This window comes from Danio aesculapii, chromosome 10 (assembly GCF_903798145.1).
Source record: "Danio aesculapii chromosome 10, fDanAes4.1, whole genome shotgun sequence".
NCBI lineage: Eukaryota > Metazoa > Chordata > Actinopteri > Cypriniformes > Danionidae > Danio > Danio aesculapii.
In genome coordinates, this window is record NC_079444.1 from 5,936,407 (window position 1) to 5,949,820 (window position 13,414).

Below are 13,414 nucleotides of genomic sequence, written 5' to 3' on the forward strand. Positions count from 1 at the left end.
AAATATCTATCTATCTATCTATCTATCTATCTATCTATCTATCTATCTATCTATCTATCTATCTATCTATTTTAAGTACAAAGTTTGACCTATTTAATTTATAGCTAATTATTGTGTCCTGGTTAAATTACTTCATTTGAAGTTAATTGCACGTAGCATCAGTTAATTTTATGTACGTTTAAGCAAAATACTCACATGAGCAACTCAGCTTAGAAAACAAAAGATATAAACCCCAAATGACAAGTGAATAAATCACAATTATGAAATAAAATAACAATTTGTCTTCACACAAAACAGTGCAAATAAATATCAATGGTGAAACAATATACTGTCAAAAAAATAATAAACAGCTCAGTGAAGGGTAATTCCAACAGTCTTTATGTTGTATTGTAGCTACCAGTCTCTGAAATCTTGAGGGAAAATATTAAGTTTCGATTTCAATCCATATATTAAGGCCTACCGTCCTGCTGTCCAGAACATACCACAGTGCAGGTTCGGAAGGAAGAAAGTGTGATGCCAGCTTACTCTGTCATCCAGCACATTTCTGTCATGAAGATAATACGTTAAACAGCAGGTGCAATTGCTGAAATTTCACTGGTTTAACTGTCCGATCTCTGTCTCCATGCGCTCGCTTCTCTTCCGTTTCTTCCTCTGACGTCACTGACGTTGTTTACGTCGATCCGCCGCACACATTTCCTTTCACCTGATAGGTCAGTGGTGAGCTCAAATTTAACCTCTTAAAGGCAAGTTAGCAATAAATCTTCACATTTCACAAAAATCAGAAAATAAAACTACTAAATCATCAACAATAAACAAACAGGAAAAAAATACTTACCTATGAAGTCATTTTGAATATTATATATATATATATATATATATATATATATATATATATATATATATATATATATATATATATATATATATATATATATATTTCCCTTTTATTCCTACTTGTAATTACTATGGATTACATAAACATAATGTAATGCTGTACAGTAGCGTGGCATTTGTTTATTTAGGTTGTCTTCATTTTAATCGTTTCGTGATGATGTGTGCTTTATCTGCCTGATTCCTGCTGAAGTGGGCGGGTTGTGTTATGTTTGATTCAGGGGACATTCTGGGGGCTGGGTTTGCGTGATGCACAAATACATTTAAATTTGTGTTTTATGGTGTCTTGATTTTATCATGAGCTGAGGGTACAATTTTGTTCCTGTAAGGGAACAAAATATATAATTATACCTGGTGCGAAATTGGTCCTTTAGGGTACAATTTTGAACCCAAATGTGCTATAAATGTACAAAAATGTACCTTTAAAATCTAAATCTAAACGTTTGTACCTTTTATAGCCCATTTGGATACAAAAGTGTACCCTAAGGACCAATTTGGGACCGATTATATATTTTGTTCCCTCTAGGAACAAAATTGTAACCTCACTGTACCTTTTTTTCTGACAGTGTAGATTATCGAATTTATCAAACGCATTCGTACATCTCTAATAAGGTATCCTTTAATTTGTTTGTGTCCAAGCAAACATGGCAGGTTTTAAACGCATTAAAATGATTTGCTGCAATACCTTTTCCCATTTTTGTTGCTGACATGTGTGCATATTTCACACGCACATAAAAAAAAAAAGTGAAAAGAAATTAAACACATGAAACGCACTGAAACTGGGCAGTTAATTTAAATAATTTCAAAAATCATAACAGTAATTTTTTTAGGAGAACAATGACGTTTTGAAAAAGCAAAAAATGTATTTAATTATATATATATATATATATATATATATATATATACATGTATATATATATATGTATATATACACACACACAATTTTATTTAGTGTCTGACACATTAAGTATTGCATTTTAAAATACTGATTTATTGGTAACACTTTATAATAACTACACACTATGAATCATTTATTAAGCATTAGCAAATAGTTAATTCATTATCTGTTAAGCATTAACTCTACATTAATAAATGTTAGTAAGCAGTTTATAACTGCAGCTACAAATGCTGTATTCTTGACTTATAAGCACCTATATAATGTGCTTAATAATTGTATTTTCATACTTAGTTAATGATTTTTTTTTCATTACTAAATTAAGTATTGCATTATTTACAATCCAGTTGTATTTAAAAGTAGTTGAGGGTTTTTAGGATAATTCACAATGAGTTAGTAAATGATTAATAAATTATAGAAATCAACATTTACATATCTTATTATTCAGGTATATACTAATAGTTAACTAATATGTTAATAAATGCTTTATTAACTCAGCTTCATGCAATTTTGTGACCTAATCTAAAGTAAGCACTATTTATGCTTTGTAAATCACTTATAAATGACAATTAAAGGCTCAGAATCAAATGAACAATAATCTTTGCAATCTTTTCCAAAAAAAAATAATTACTGTAAAGTTTAAACATTGCCAAATAACAGGAGTGTCAAAATACGACATAAAACTGGATAATACAAAAACAACAAGATAATAATTTGACAATATAATAAGATGCAATGTTTAAACTCTACAGTTATTTTATTTTAGATAAGGTTGCAAAGATTTATTTTATTACATAGTACATTTTATTACATTTATTACATAGTAACCCTTAATATATGCCTGAATAATAAGACATATAAATGTTGGTTTCAATAGTTTAATAATCATTTACTAACTCATTCTGAATGATCCTAAAAACCCTCAACTACTTTTAAATACAAATGGTTTGTAAATAATGCAAAACTTAATTTAGTAATGAAAAATAAATCATTAACAAAGTATGAAAGTACAAGTATTAAGCACATTATAAATATGTTTGTAAGTCAAGAATACGCTTATTAATGTAGAGTTAATGCTTAACAGATAAAGAATTAACTATTTGCTAATGCTTAATAAATGATTTATAGTGTGTAGTTATTATAAAGTGTTACCGATTTATTTTAACATTCGAACAACAGCATACAACATATTAACAGAATATCTTCACGCACCTGCGTTTCCAACAGCATAGAATAAATAAATAATAACATAAATAGGCCTGCCCTAGATATGTTTCACTTAAATTAGAAATTTAGATTAAAACGAAAACACTGACTGAGTCCTTTTAAAGAACCAGCATTGGCTATTTTTTCAAATCATGTTTTTTTTTCTTTCTGTCAAATAAAAACAGCAAGCTGATCACTCCACAAAAATTATGCATTTAACTGCTCTGCTGTAATTGTTAATAATCACAAATCTATGTTAACATTTTAACTGAAGTCATTATTTAAAGATTATGACTTAAGCATTTTATTTAAACTTTCTTGATTTCTGTGCTTTCTCTTTCTCTGTCACTCGCGGTCCAATGCGTGCACTGCACGTGAAGAAACAACAAGGCAATATATTGACTTATAGCCTATAGGCTACTATAGTATATAATAAATTAGTTTATTTTACATATAGTATTGCATTAGCCTAATTTGCATAGATGTTTTATAGTTTATAAAAAATAATGCCTCAGTTTTGGTGCAGATTTTAAAAATGGATCTTTTATAAGAACTATTATTAATAACTTTACTTTCCAAATGGAAAAACAGTTGGTTTGTTGGTTGCATATGCTATATGCTTTTTAAAATGACACATTCCCCAGCCTTCGGCTAGACATGCTCCGCATGTCTGTTGTCAGGCTACGGGCAACGGAGCCCTGATGACATGCAGACAAATTCACGGCATGTGTTTAGAATAGTTCTCTTTAGGCTAGCCTACATATTATGACTTAAATAAAAAATTATTTTTAGAATCTATTCGATTTGAATTTCGTACCTGTATGTGTTCTGTTGTTCATGCAGGCTTAAATGCCATGAATTATTTTGTAAGTAAATTTTTTAGTTTCATAGATTTAGTAGGACTATTCCAGGAACATATTATTTCATTTTACATATTGCAATAACATATTATTTATCACTTAGGCCTAGTAAAATCTGAATGGCTTAGCTCCCCAGTATTTGAGGGAGCTCCTGGTGTATAATAGCCCCTCACGTCCTCTATGCTCAATTAATTCTGGACAATTGATTATTCCCAGAATGTCACGGCGGAAGATCTTTCTCATATCTGGCACCTAAACTCTGGAACAGCCCTACTAGCACAGTTCGGGAAGCAGACCCACTCTGTCAGTTCAAAACTAGATTATAAACACATCTCTTGGCATTAGCATACACATAAAACACAAATGCTGTTGAAATCCAAATCTTCTAAAGGATTGTTAGTCTGCATTATTTAGGGCAACCGGAGCCGGAAACACTTCCCAAAAAGACATTATAATTTGAATATTTTATTTTTCCCAAGGTTTCCATAATCCTGGACAAGGCCATATCCTAAGCAGCTGATTTGGTGGTCATGCATTGGTGGAGAGAATGAGACTGATCCCTGTTGGACCCCAGTGACAGATTAGTTCTCACATTGATCCTGAAGGGCCAGTCTGTACATCAGCCGGTGACCACCCCCACCTTCAGCTCCTTCACGATGGACGTCCAGCTCTCTCCAGCTTTCGGCGCCTAAAATGCAGCTCTGCACAAGATGTTTGGCTATAGGAGTAATGGTTGTGCCCAACTGAGCCTGGCTTCTCTCGAGGCTGTCGCCACTGGCTTGCATGATTCAGGACCTGTGAGGCTGCGCATCGATGGATTTGCTCTTCAGTGTTTGAACTCTCAGCAGTGAATATCAAACCACATTGAACTGAACTAAACTGAACTTCAACACTGAAAACTGGACTGACACTGTTTCAATTTACCATAATCTTCTACTTGAAGCTGCTTTGACACAATCTACATTGTAAAAGCGCTAAAGAAATAAAGATGAATTTAATTGAATGTCTATGGTGCTGATTTGGATTATTCAATTAACTTAAGTTGCATGTTTTTGGACAGTGGGAAGAAACCTGGGAAAACCTTCACTTCAAGAGTTGACACTTAGCTGATGATTGATTATAAAGCTTGTTTGGCATGCTGTCCCGGGATAGAGCCCTGAGCTCATAAGATCCTCGAGCCCGGGCAAGAGGGGAGTTTGAGCTCAGGTAGATCTCGAAAACTCCCCAAGACCCCAAGATGCCTTAACAAGCTCGGGACAGAAGCCGCCTATTAAAGAACCCCCAAAAGGCAATAAAGATCAAAGGCATAACCGGCTGCTGAATGGAAAGTGTTAGAAAGATGGTACCAGGAGAAACAGATGGAGCAAAGATGGAACCGGTGAAGAGTATAAATGGTTTAGGTTAGAGTGATCACTGCTACTGAAGTGGTGAACTGGCAGCCGATGTTGAAAACGCTATTTGTGCTCTCGTAGCACTTCCGTGACCAGATGGGAGAGTGAGACAGATGTAATGATTTGAATGCAGGATGTATGAGCTCTGCTAAAGAGACTCTATAATGGCAGTGATGAAATGTCAGGATAAGCTCAGTGGAACATCTCTGTTGCTGCAGAGGAGCGATAGAAGTCAGTATCAAAGAACTCTTTTGCAGGCGTTTTAACAGCTGTGACAGTGCTGGGGAGTGTAATAGTATAAATCAGAATCAGAATCAGTTTTATTGCCAAGTGTGCTTCACACACACAAGGAATTTGTTTTGGCTACAGAAGCTTCCAGTGTACATAAAGTGACAAGTGACAACACAAAATAAATATGAAAAAAATAAAATAAAAATGATGAACATTAAACAGATGCGGTTAGTGAAGAAACCTGGATGTTGAGTTGTATGTACAGATTGTTATAAATATACAGGTTATAAGGTGCTGTGTACAAGTGCGAATGTGGAAGTTATTGCATTGTATATTGATATAAGGTGCTGTGTACAAGTGCGTATGAAAAAGTATTGCATATATTTATTGCACAGTAGGGGGATATTTAACTGTTCATAAGGTAGACAGGCTGAGGAAAGAAACTTTTCCTGTGTCTGGCTGTTTTTGTGCTTGGTGCTCTGAAGCGCCGACCAGACGGTAACAGTTCCAACAGGTAGTGTGCTGGGTGTGAGGGGTCCAGAGTGATTTTGCGAGCCCTTTTACTCACTCTGGAAGAGTACAGTTCTTGAAGTGTAGGAAGGGTTGTGCCAGTGATTCGTTCAGCAGTCCGGACTATTCGCTGTAGTCTACGGAGGTCGGTTTTCGAACCAGACAGTGATTGAAGTGCAGAGGATGGATTGGATGACAGCTGAGTAGAACTGTACGAGCAGCTCCTGTGGCAGGTTGAACTTCCTCAGCTAATGAAGGAAGTACAGTCTCTGCTGGGCTTTCTTCACAATGGAGTCTATATGAATGTCCCACTTCAGACCCTGAGAGATGGTGGTGCCCAGGAACCTGAATGACTCTACTGCAGCCACAGTGCTGTTCATGATGGGGAGTGCAGGGGGAGTGCAGGGGGGTTTCTCCTGAAGTCCACTATCATCTCCACTGTTTTGAGCATGTTCAGCTCCAGGTTGTTGTATCTGCACCATAACGCCAGCCGCTCCACCTCCTGTCTGTATGCAGACTCGTCACCGTTCTGGATGAGGCCGATAACAGTAGTGTCGTCTGCAAACTTAATGAGTTTGATGGAGGGGTCTTTTGAAGTGCAGTCGTTGGTGTACAGGGAGAAGAGCAGTGGAGAAAGAACACATCCCTGGGGGGCACCAGTGCTGATGGTGCGGCTGTCGGATGTGATTTTGCCCATTTTGACAAGCTGCTGTCTATCTGTCAGAAAGCTTGTGATCCATTGACAGACAGAGCTAGGAACAGAGAGCTGGGCCAGTTTGTACTCAAGCAGTGATGGAACGATGGTGTTAAAGGCAGAACTGAAGTCCACAAACAGAATCCTTGCGTAGTTCCCTGGTTTGTCCAGATGTTGTAGGGTATAATGCAGTCCCATGTTGACTGCATCATCCACAGACCGGTTTGCTCTATAGGCGAACTGCAGGGGGTCCAGCAGGGGTCCAGTGATGTCCTTCAGATATGCTAGCACCAGTCTTTCGAATGACTTCATGGCCACAGATGTTAAGGCCACAGGTCTGTAGTCATTGAGTCCTGTGACCTTTGGCTTCTTCGGGATTGGGATGATAGTGGAGCGCTTAAAGCAGGATGGAACTTTGCGCTGTTCCAGTGATCTATTGAAGATATGTGAGAAAATGGGAGCCAGCTGGTCAGCGCAGGTTCTCAGACAGGCTGGTGAGACACCATCTGGCCCTGGTGCTTTCCTTCTCTTCTGTTTACTGAAGATCTGACGTACATCATCCTCACTGATCTGAAGTTCAGGGGGGAGAGGAAGATGGCTGGAGGTGTTGATGGCTGTGTAGGGAGATGGTCTGGGCTATGTTGATGTGGTGTTGATGGCTGTGTAGGGAGATGGTCCGGGCTGTGTTGATGTGGTATTGATGGCCGTGTAGGGAGATGGTCCAGGCTGTGTTGATGTGGTGTTGATGGCTGTGTAGGGAGATGGTCCGGGCTGTGTTGATGTGGTGTTGATGGCTGTGTAAGGAGATGGTCCGGGCTGTGTTGATGTGGTGTTGATGGCTGTGTAGGGAGATGGTCCAGGCGGGTGTGAGGTGTCTGGTCAGAGGTGTCAAATCTACGTAGAACATATTCAGCTCGTTTGCAATATGTTTATTGCTGTCGATACTGAGGGACGGTGTCTTGTAATAAGTGAAATCTTTTAAGCCTCTCCACACTGATGCAGGGTCGTTAGCTAAAAACTGGTCTTACAGCTTTTTGGCATAGCTTTTCTTAGCCACACCAATCTCCTTTGTCAATGTGTTCCTGGCCTTATTGTACAAGATCCTGTCACCACTCCTGTAAGCATCCTCTTTGGCCTGACGAAGCTGTCTGAGTTTTGGTGTGAACCATGGTTTATCATTGTTAAATGACAGGTAGGTCCTGGTAGGGATGCATAACTCCTCACAGAAACTGATGTATGATGTTACAGTCTCTGTGAGCTCGTCCAGATCTGTGGCTGCAGCTTCAAAAACATTCCAGTCAGTGCATTCAAAACAGGCTTGTAAGACCTGCTCTGTGTCGTTGGTCCATCTCTTGACAGTCCTTAATCCTGGCTTAGTAGTTTTAAGTTTTTGGCTGTAAGTTGGTATAAGATGAACCAGGCAGTGATCGGAGAGTCCTAGAGCTGCTCTGGCGACGGAGCGATATGCATCCTTTATTGTGGTGTAGCAATGGTCCAAAATGTTATTGCCTCTGGCGGGGCATGTAATGTGCTGTTTGAATTTAGGCAGCTCATGTGTGAGTTTTGCCTGATTAAAGTCCCCAAGTATGATAAAAACAGAGTCCGGGTGTTGTTATTCTGTTTCTGTGATCAGATCAGCCAGCTGTTGCAGCGCAGTACTCACGTGTGCTTGCGGTGGAATGTAAACACAGACGAGAATGAACGACGAAAACTCTCTTGGTGAATAAAACGGCTTACAGTTAATGAAAAGCAATTCCACATCAGGACAGCACATCTTCTTTACACAGTTACATCCATACACCACCTTCTGTTGATGTAAAAGCATGTCCCACCACCGCGCGTTTTGCCCGTTGACTCCGTATCGCGATCAGCTCTGTACAGCTGAAAGTCCGGTAGGTTTAATGCGCTGTCCGAAATGGCTTCGTTTAGCCAGGTTTCCGTGAAACACAGGACAGCAGAGTTGTTAAAGTTCTTGTTTTTGCATGTGAGCAGAAGTAGTTCGTCCATTTTGTTAGGAAAAGAGCGGAGATTCGCCAGGTGGATGCTGGGCAGCGCCGTTCTGAAGCCGCGCTGTCTTAGCCTGACGAGCGCGCCGGCTCGTTTCCCTCACTTGCGCGTCTTGTAGCGTTTCCACAATGCGGCTGCTCCGTCGAAAACAATGTTCCGCAAAACGCCACAAAAATCAAAATCCAGTTCTTGATTAGTTGGTGTGCACTGCCGAATGTCCAGCAGCTCGTCCCTGGTGTAACGGATCGTGTTTGATAAACATAAAACAGGACAGACTAACAAAAAAAGAGCAAACACTGAAGAGCTCCACACCGAAGTGGCCATCCGCGCCGCCATCTTGATGAGGTTTATTTAAATAAATGGAAGTGTATGTGATCTCACTCCCGCAGAAGCATTTACTGCTGTATTAGTGCGGGGGAGTGTGACGATAGTGGTATTTTGAAATTTAAGTGTATATGAGCTCTTTTAGAGTGTCACTGCTCACATTGAAAACTTGGGGCAACCCCTTAATGTGTCGGAGCTGTGGTGAATGAGAGAGAATGGAAGTATGGGATAGTTCGAGTTTGGAGGGTAAAAGTTAAAGCAAGAAAAAAGGGGAAGGGTAGTGAAGGAGCTCATGTGTTAATAGGAGGGGAAATAGGGGGAAATAGCAGAGTCGTGCTTATACCTAGAAACGCATGTGGGTGGAAGTCGGCTGGAGAGGATCCGCTAGGTTTCCCTAAGGTGGTATTGTTCCGATGTGGTGTAAGGCTGCTAAGAGGGTTTGGAATGCGTGTGTGGGGAGGGGATGTCAAAAATGTATATAAAATGTCCTTTGTGAAATTGATCTGTTTTGCTTAGCTTAATAAAGAAAGTTAGAATTTCTTCAACCTGCAAAGTTAGATCAGATATGGTGGGGTGGATTGTGGTATTAAAATTTTATGTTATTTCAGATCATCTCAAAAACAAAAAAACGGCTAGTGTGAACGATGCATATCCGAGGGTGTGCGTTGTGTGAAATGTATTCTTTTCGTAGAGTGTAAATGCTTTTAGAATGGATGTGGAGTGTAATAGGTTGGATGAGTGTCATCTTCTGGAGCCGGCTGCCATGATCTCTGAAATGAGAAACAAAAGAAAATCAGAAATGTGAACTTTTTACAACATGGTGCATGTACGGCAGAAATAATGAATTGTTTTAGCTGATATCCATGCATGGCGTCTTAATAAGGGCATGGGAAACTGTGAATGGAAGCGCCTTTTGTTAATGCATGGTACGATATCTTCATTGTCACAATGTTCAAGGATGGTAGAGGTGGGCATTTGTCCTCCCGCAGGATGGCAGATGGAAGGAGAGCTGAGAAGAAGGAGCGTGGTTTGTCTGGTAGTCCTGGAAGTACCTCTTGAAGACTGAGTAGGTCATATTTACAAATATACGTATCACAACACGAGGACACAAGGTCACTGAAGAACGCATATTGAGAAACAGCCCATGTCTGAAGACGCTACTCTACTGAAAGCACTCCAGCGACTAGTTAGGATTATAACATTGCATTCCATGGATGTTTATGAATATATGAATATGCTGTGGACTAATGTTTTACGGATTGGATTGCTTGGACCATTGCAGTCAAATTACTTAAAGCTGTTAGAATGTATGGAACTGTGGATTGGCTGGAGGCTTGAGAGGTGAGTTTCTTTGGTTGAAACCATTCTATTCACATGAGTCTCGTTTTTCAAAAGATTTTTTAAATGTTTAGTCTTTGTTGGAGAGTAGTTTGCGAGGCTTCCCCTTAAAGCATGCTATGTATGTTACCGCAGGGGGACCGCTAGGAGAGTGGTGAGAGTTTGGCTTCATTGAAATGGCTTGGATCGTCAGCGTCTTGAGAGTTTGGGTGGAGTTCGAGGACGCTGATCGAGTTTTGGACTGTGATCTTGCTGGAGAATCGGGTTGAAGACACAGTGGATGTGTTGTGTGAGGCAGTTTCAAGCGGAATATTTTGATGTTGTTGTTAAAGTGGTTGTTGAGTTGTTGTTGGAGTTATAGTTGAGATGTAGTTGTTGTTTTTGAAGTATTTGTTGTGGTAGCTGTAGGTGGCTGATATGGAGTGGAGTGGTCTTCAAAACGAAGATGGCTATAATATGGAACTTAGGGTATTTATAGTGGCTTAGAAATCGTCAATTTATGAATCATAAATTGAATAATGCGGGACCAGCCACAAGCAATCATAAGTTATCAAATTTATTCATTCATTCATTCTCTTTTCGGCTTAGTCCCTTTATTAATCTGGGGTCACCACAGCAGAATGAACCGCTAACTTATCCAGCAAATGTTTTACACAGCGGACGCCCTTCCAGCCCATCTCTGAGAAATAACCATACACACTCACTCACACTCACTCACACTCTTAGCCTTCACAATTCACCTGTATCGCATGTGTTTGGACTGTGGGGGAAACAGGAGCACCCAGAGGAAACCCAAGCGAACGCAGGGAGAACATACAAACCCCACACAGAAACGCCAACTGACACAGCCGAGGCTCGAACCAGCAACCTTTTTGCTGTGAGGCTACAGCACTACCTACTGTGCCACTGCGTCACCAGTTATCATATTATTATAATTACTGTTGAAATTAGTAATGGTGAATCAAATTTGTATTTCTGGGTTTACATTCCAAAATTACTTCCTGCCTAATTCTTTTTATATCTTGCATTGCTGACTTATAATCTTGAAATTCTTAGTTTTTATCAAGCATTCTTTAAAAAAAACTTTCCCCCTCATAACTGTAAATTTAGTTCTTGAAAATATCACTGTATTACATTGCTTTTAAAGTTGTTTATACTGTTTTGTTACAAAATATTATTTTTATTTTTAATATAAAGGTATACATTAGTATAGTATTACTACTAGAAGTAATAATAATAATAATTATTATTATTATTATTTTAAAGAGTTCCTTCACATTACACTTTAAAGTTAAGGAGCCTATATAAATCACGGTTTATAATTGTTATGATATGATACATGTTAAGGGAATACATTAAATTAAGAAATTTACATCATTGCCTTACTGATTGATTGATTCTTTTATGTATATATATGTATTTACTTATACTTTGTGTTTTTAAAATAATTTTAAAGCCCCTACTGGTTCCTTCCCCCCGGTTGAAACTAAGCCCCTAAACTATATTACTCTGTTTGAAACAGTGGATTTTTTTTTTTTTTTTGCTTCACCAGTTTATCTTGATTTGCTCTTAAGTCCCTATTGTGCAGGTCTAGAATTCTGAGCTCAGCCATGGAAGTCTAATGTATGTAGAGGAAGCAATTTATCTCAATGGCAGTTGTTCAGTTGCTGTTATTGTCCAGTGGATATCAATTTAAGAAGATGCTTTAGCAACAGACACAAAATCCCCAATACAACCAACCTAATAATTAAAAATTAAGCAACGCTTGCAAGCTATACTACAACCCTAAATAAGAACAAGTTGGCACATTATGGTGAATGCAAATGAAAAGTTCCTGTGTTGCAAGAACCCAAATTGGAATATGTGTTTGTTTTAATAAATAAATAAAAATCACGAGGAACACATCAAATAATGTAATTCAATGAAAATTTAGAAGCCACTACTTTCTTTTTTTTCCAGTTTCAGTTTCCAAATATGATCCCAACTTTTTTTTTTTTTTTCAAATTGAATTAAACATTTCTTAGGTCACTGATGCTCTTCCATTAGTTTTGACCAGTTTGACCAATTTTCTTGTGTTAAAACTTTTTGACCCACAGAACAGTAGCTTTGTTTTCTCAGATCATTTTCTAAACCGAGAGTTGGTTGTAACCTACATGTAACCTAAATGTTCCAAACGATATAGTTTAAAATAATGTAGTTTACTTATTAGATTATAGGACACGTTATTGATCTAAAGAATCTTTTTGTGAACCTTTTAAACCTTTAGTGGAATAAATTAGAATTAAACAATATTTCTATTGTTGGTTTTTAATCCTTTCCCAAAGTAACTAAGAGACTAAAGCTGGATTTATAACGCTGATGCATCACTTGCTTTTGTTCATATCTCGGACCGTTCTATCTATTATAATTTCTTATAATATTAATGACAAGAGAACATGGCTTGCTCTACAAATATATTTTTTATTATGGCAAAAAAAAAGAAAAAAAAAAAGTTGACTTACTAAAAAATATAATTTTTTAGATCTAGCCCGCTCCACAATTTACACATTACTGCCTGGCTAGTTTCTGACTTATGCTAAAAAGGCAATAATGGTCTGACATTCCTGACCATTATCACCAGTAAAGCCTAGAAAAACAGGGTGTCAGTATATTGTAAACCGATAGGTTCAAATATTCTTTTCCAGTTATCAAAGTTTTTTTTTTTTTTTAAATATATTTATTATCTGTTTTTTGTCCTGTCTCTGTTATCCTGTTGCACTGTAGAAGCTCTGTCACGAAAACAAATTCCTCGTATGTGTGATCATACCTGGCAATAAAGCTCTTTCTGATTCTGATTCTGAAAAAAAAATTAGTTCCTTAATTATAGTTTTGCAACTACTAAATTGTTTTAAATTTGTGCACCTGGGTCTTCACTTTTTCCATGGCCTCTTTTGGCCTTAACAAACTTATTCCTCAGGTTTTTCCAAACCTTTTAACAAAAACTTTCCTCCTTTCCTGCGGCTGTTGCAATTTCTGGTTATCTCTATGATCATGGATCATAAAGATGTCTGTATAGTCATACCTGTTT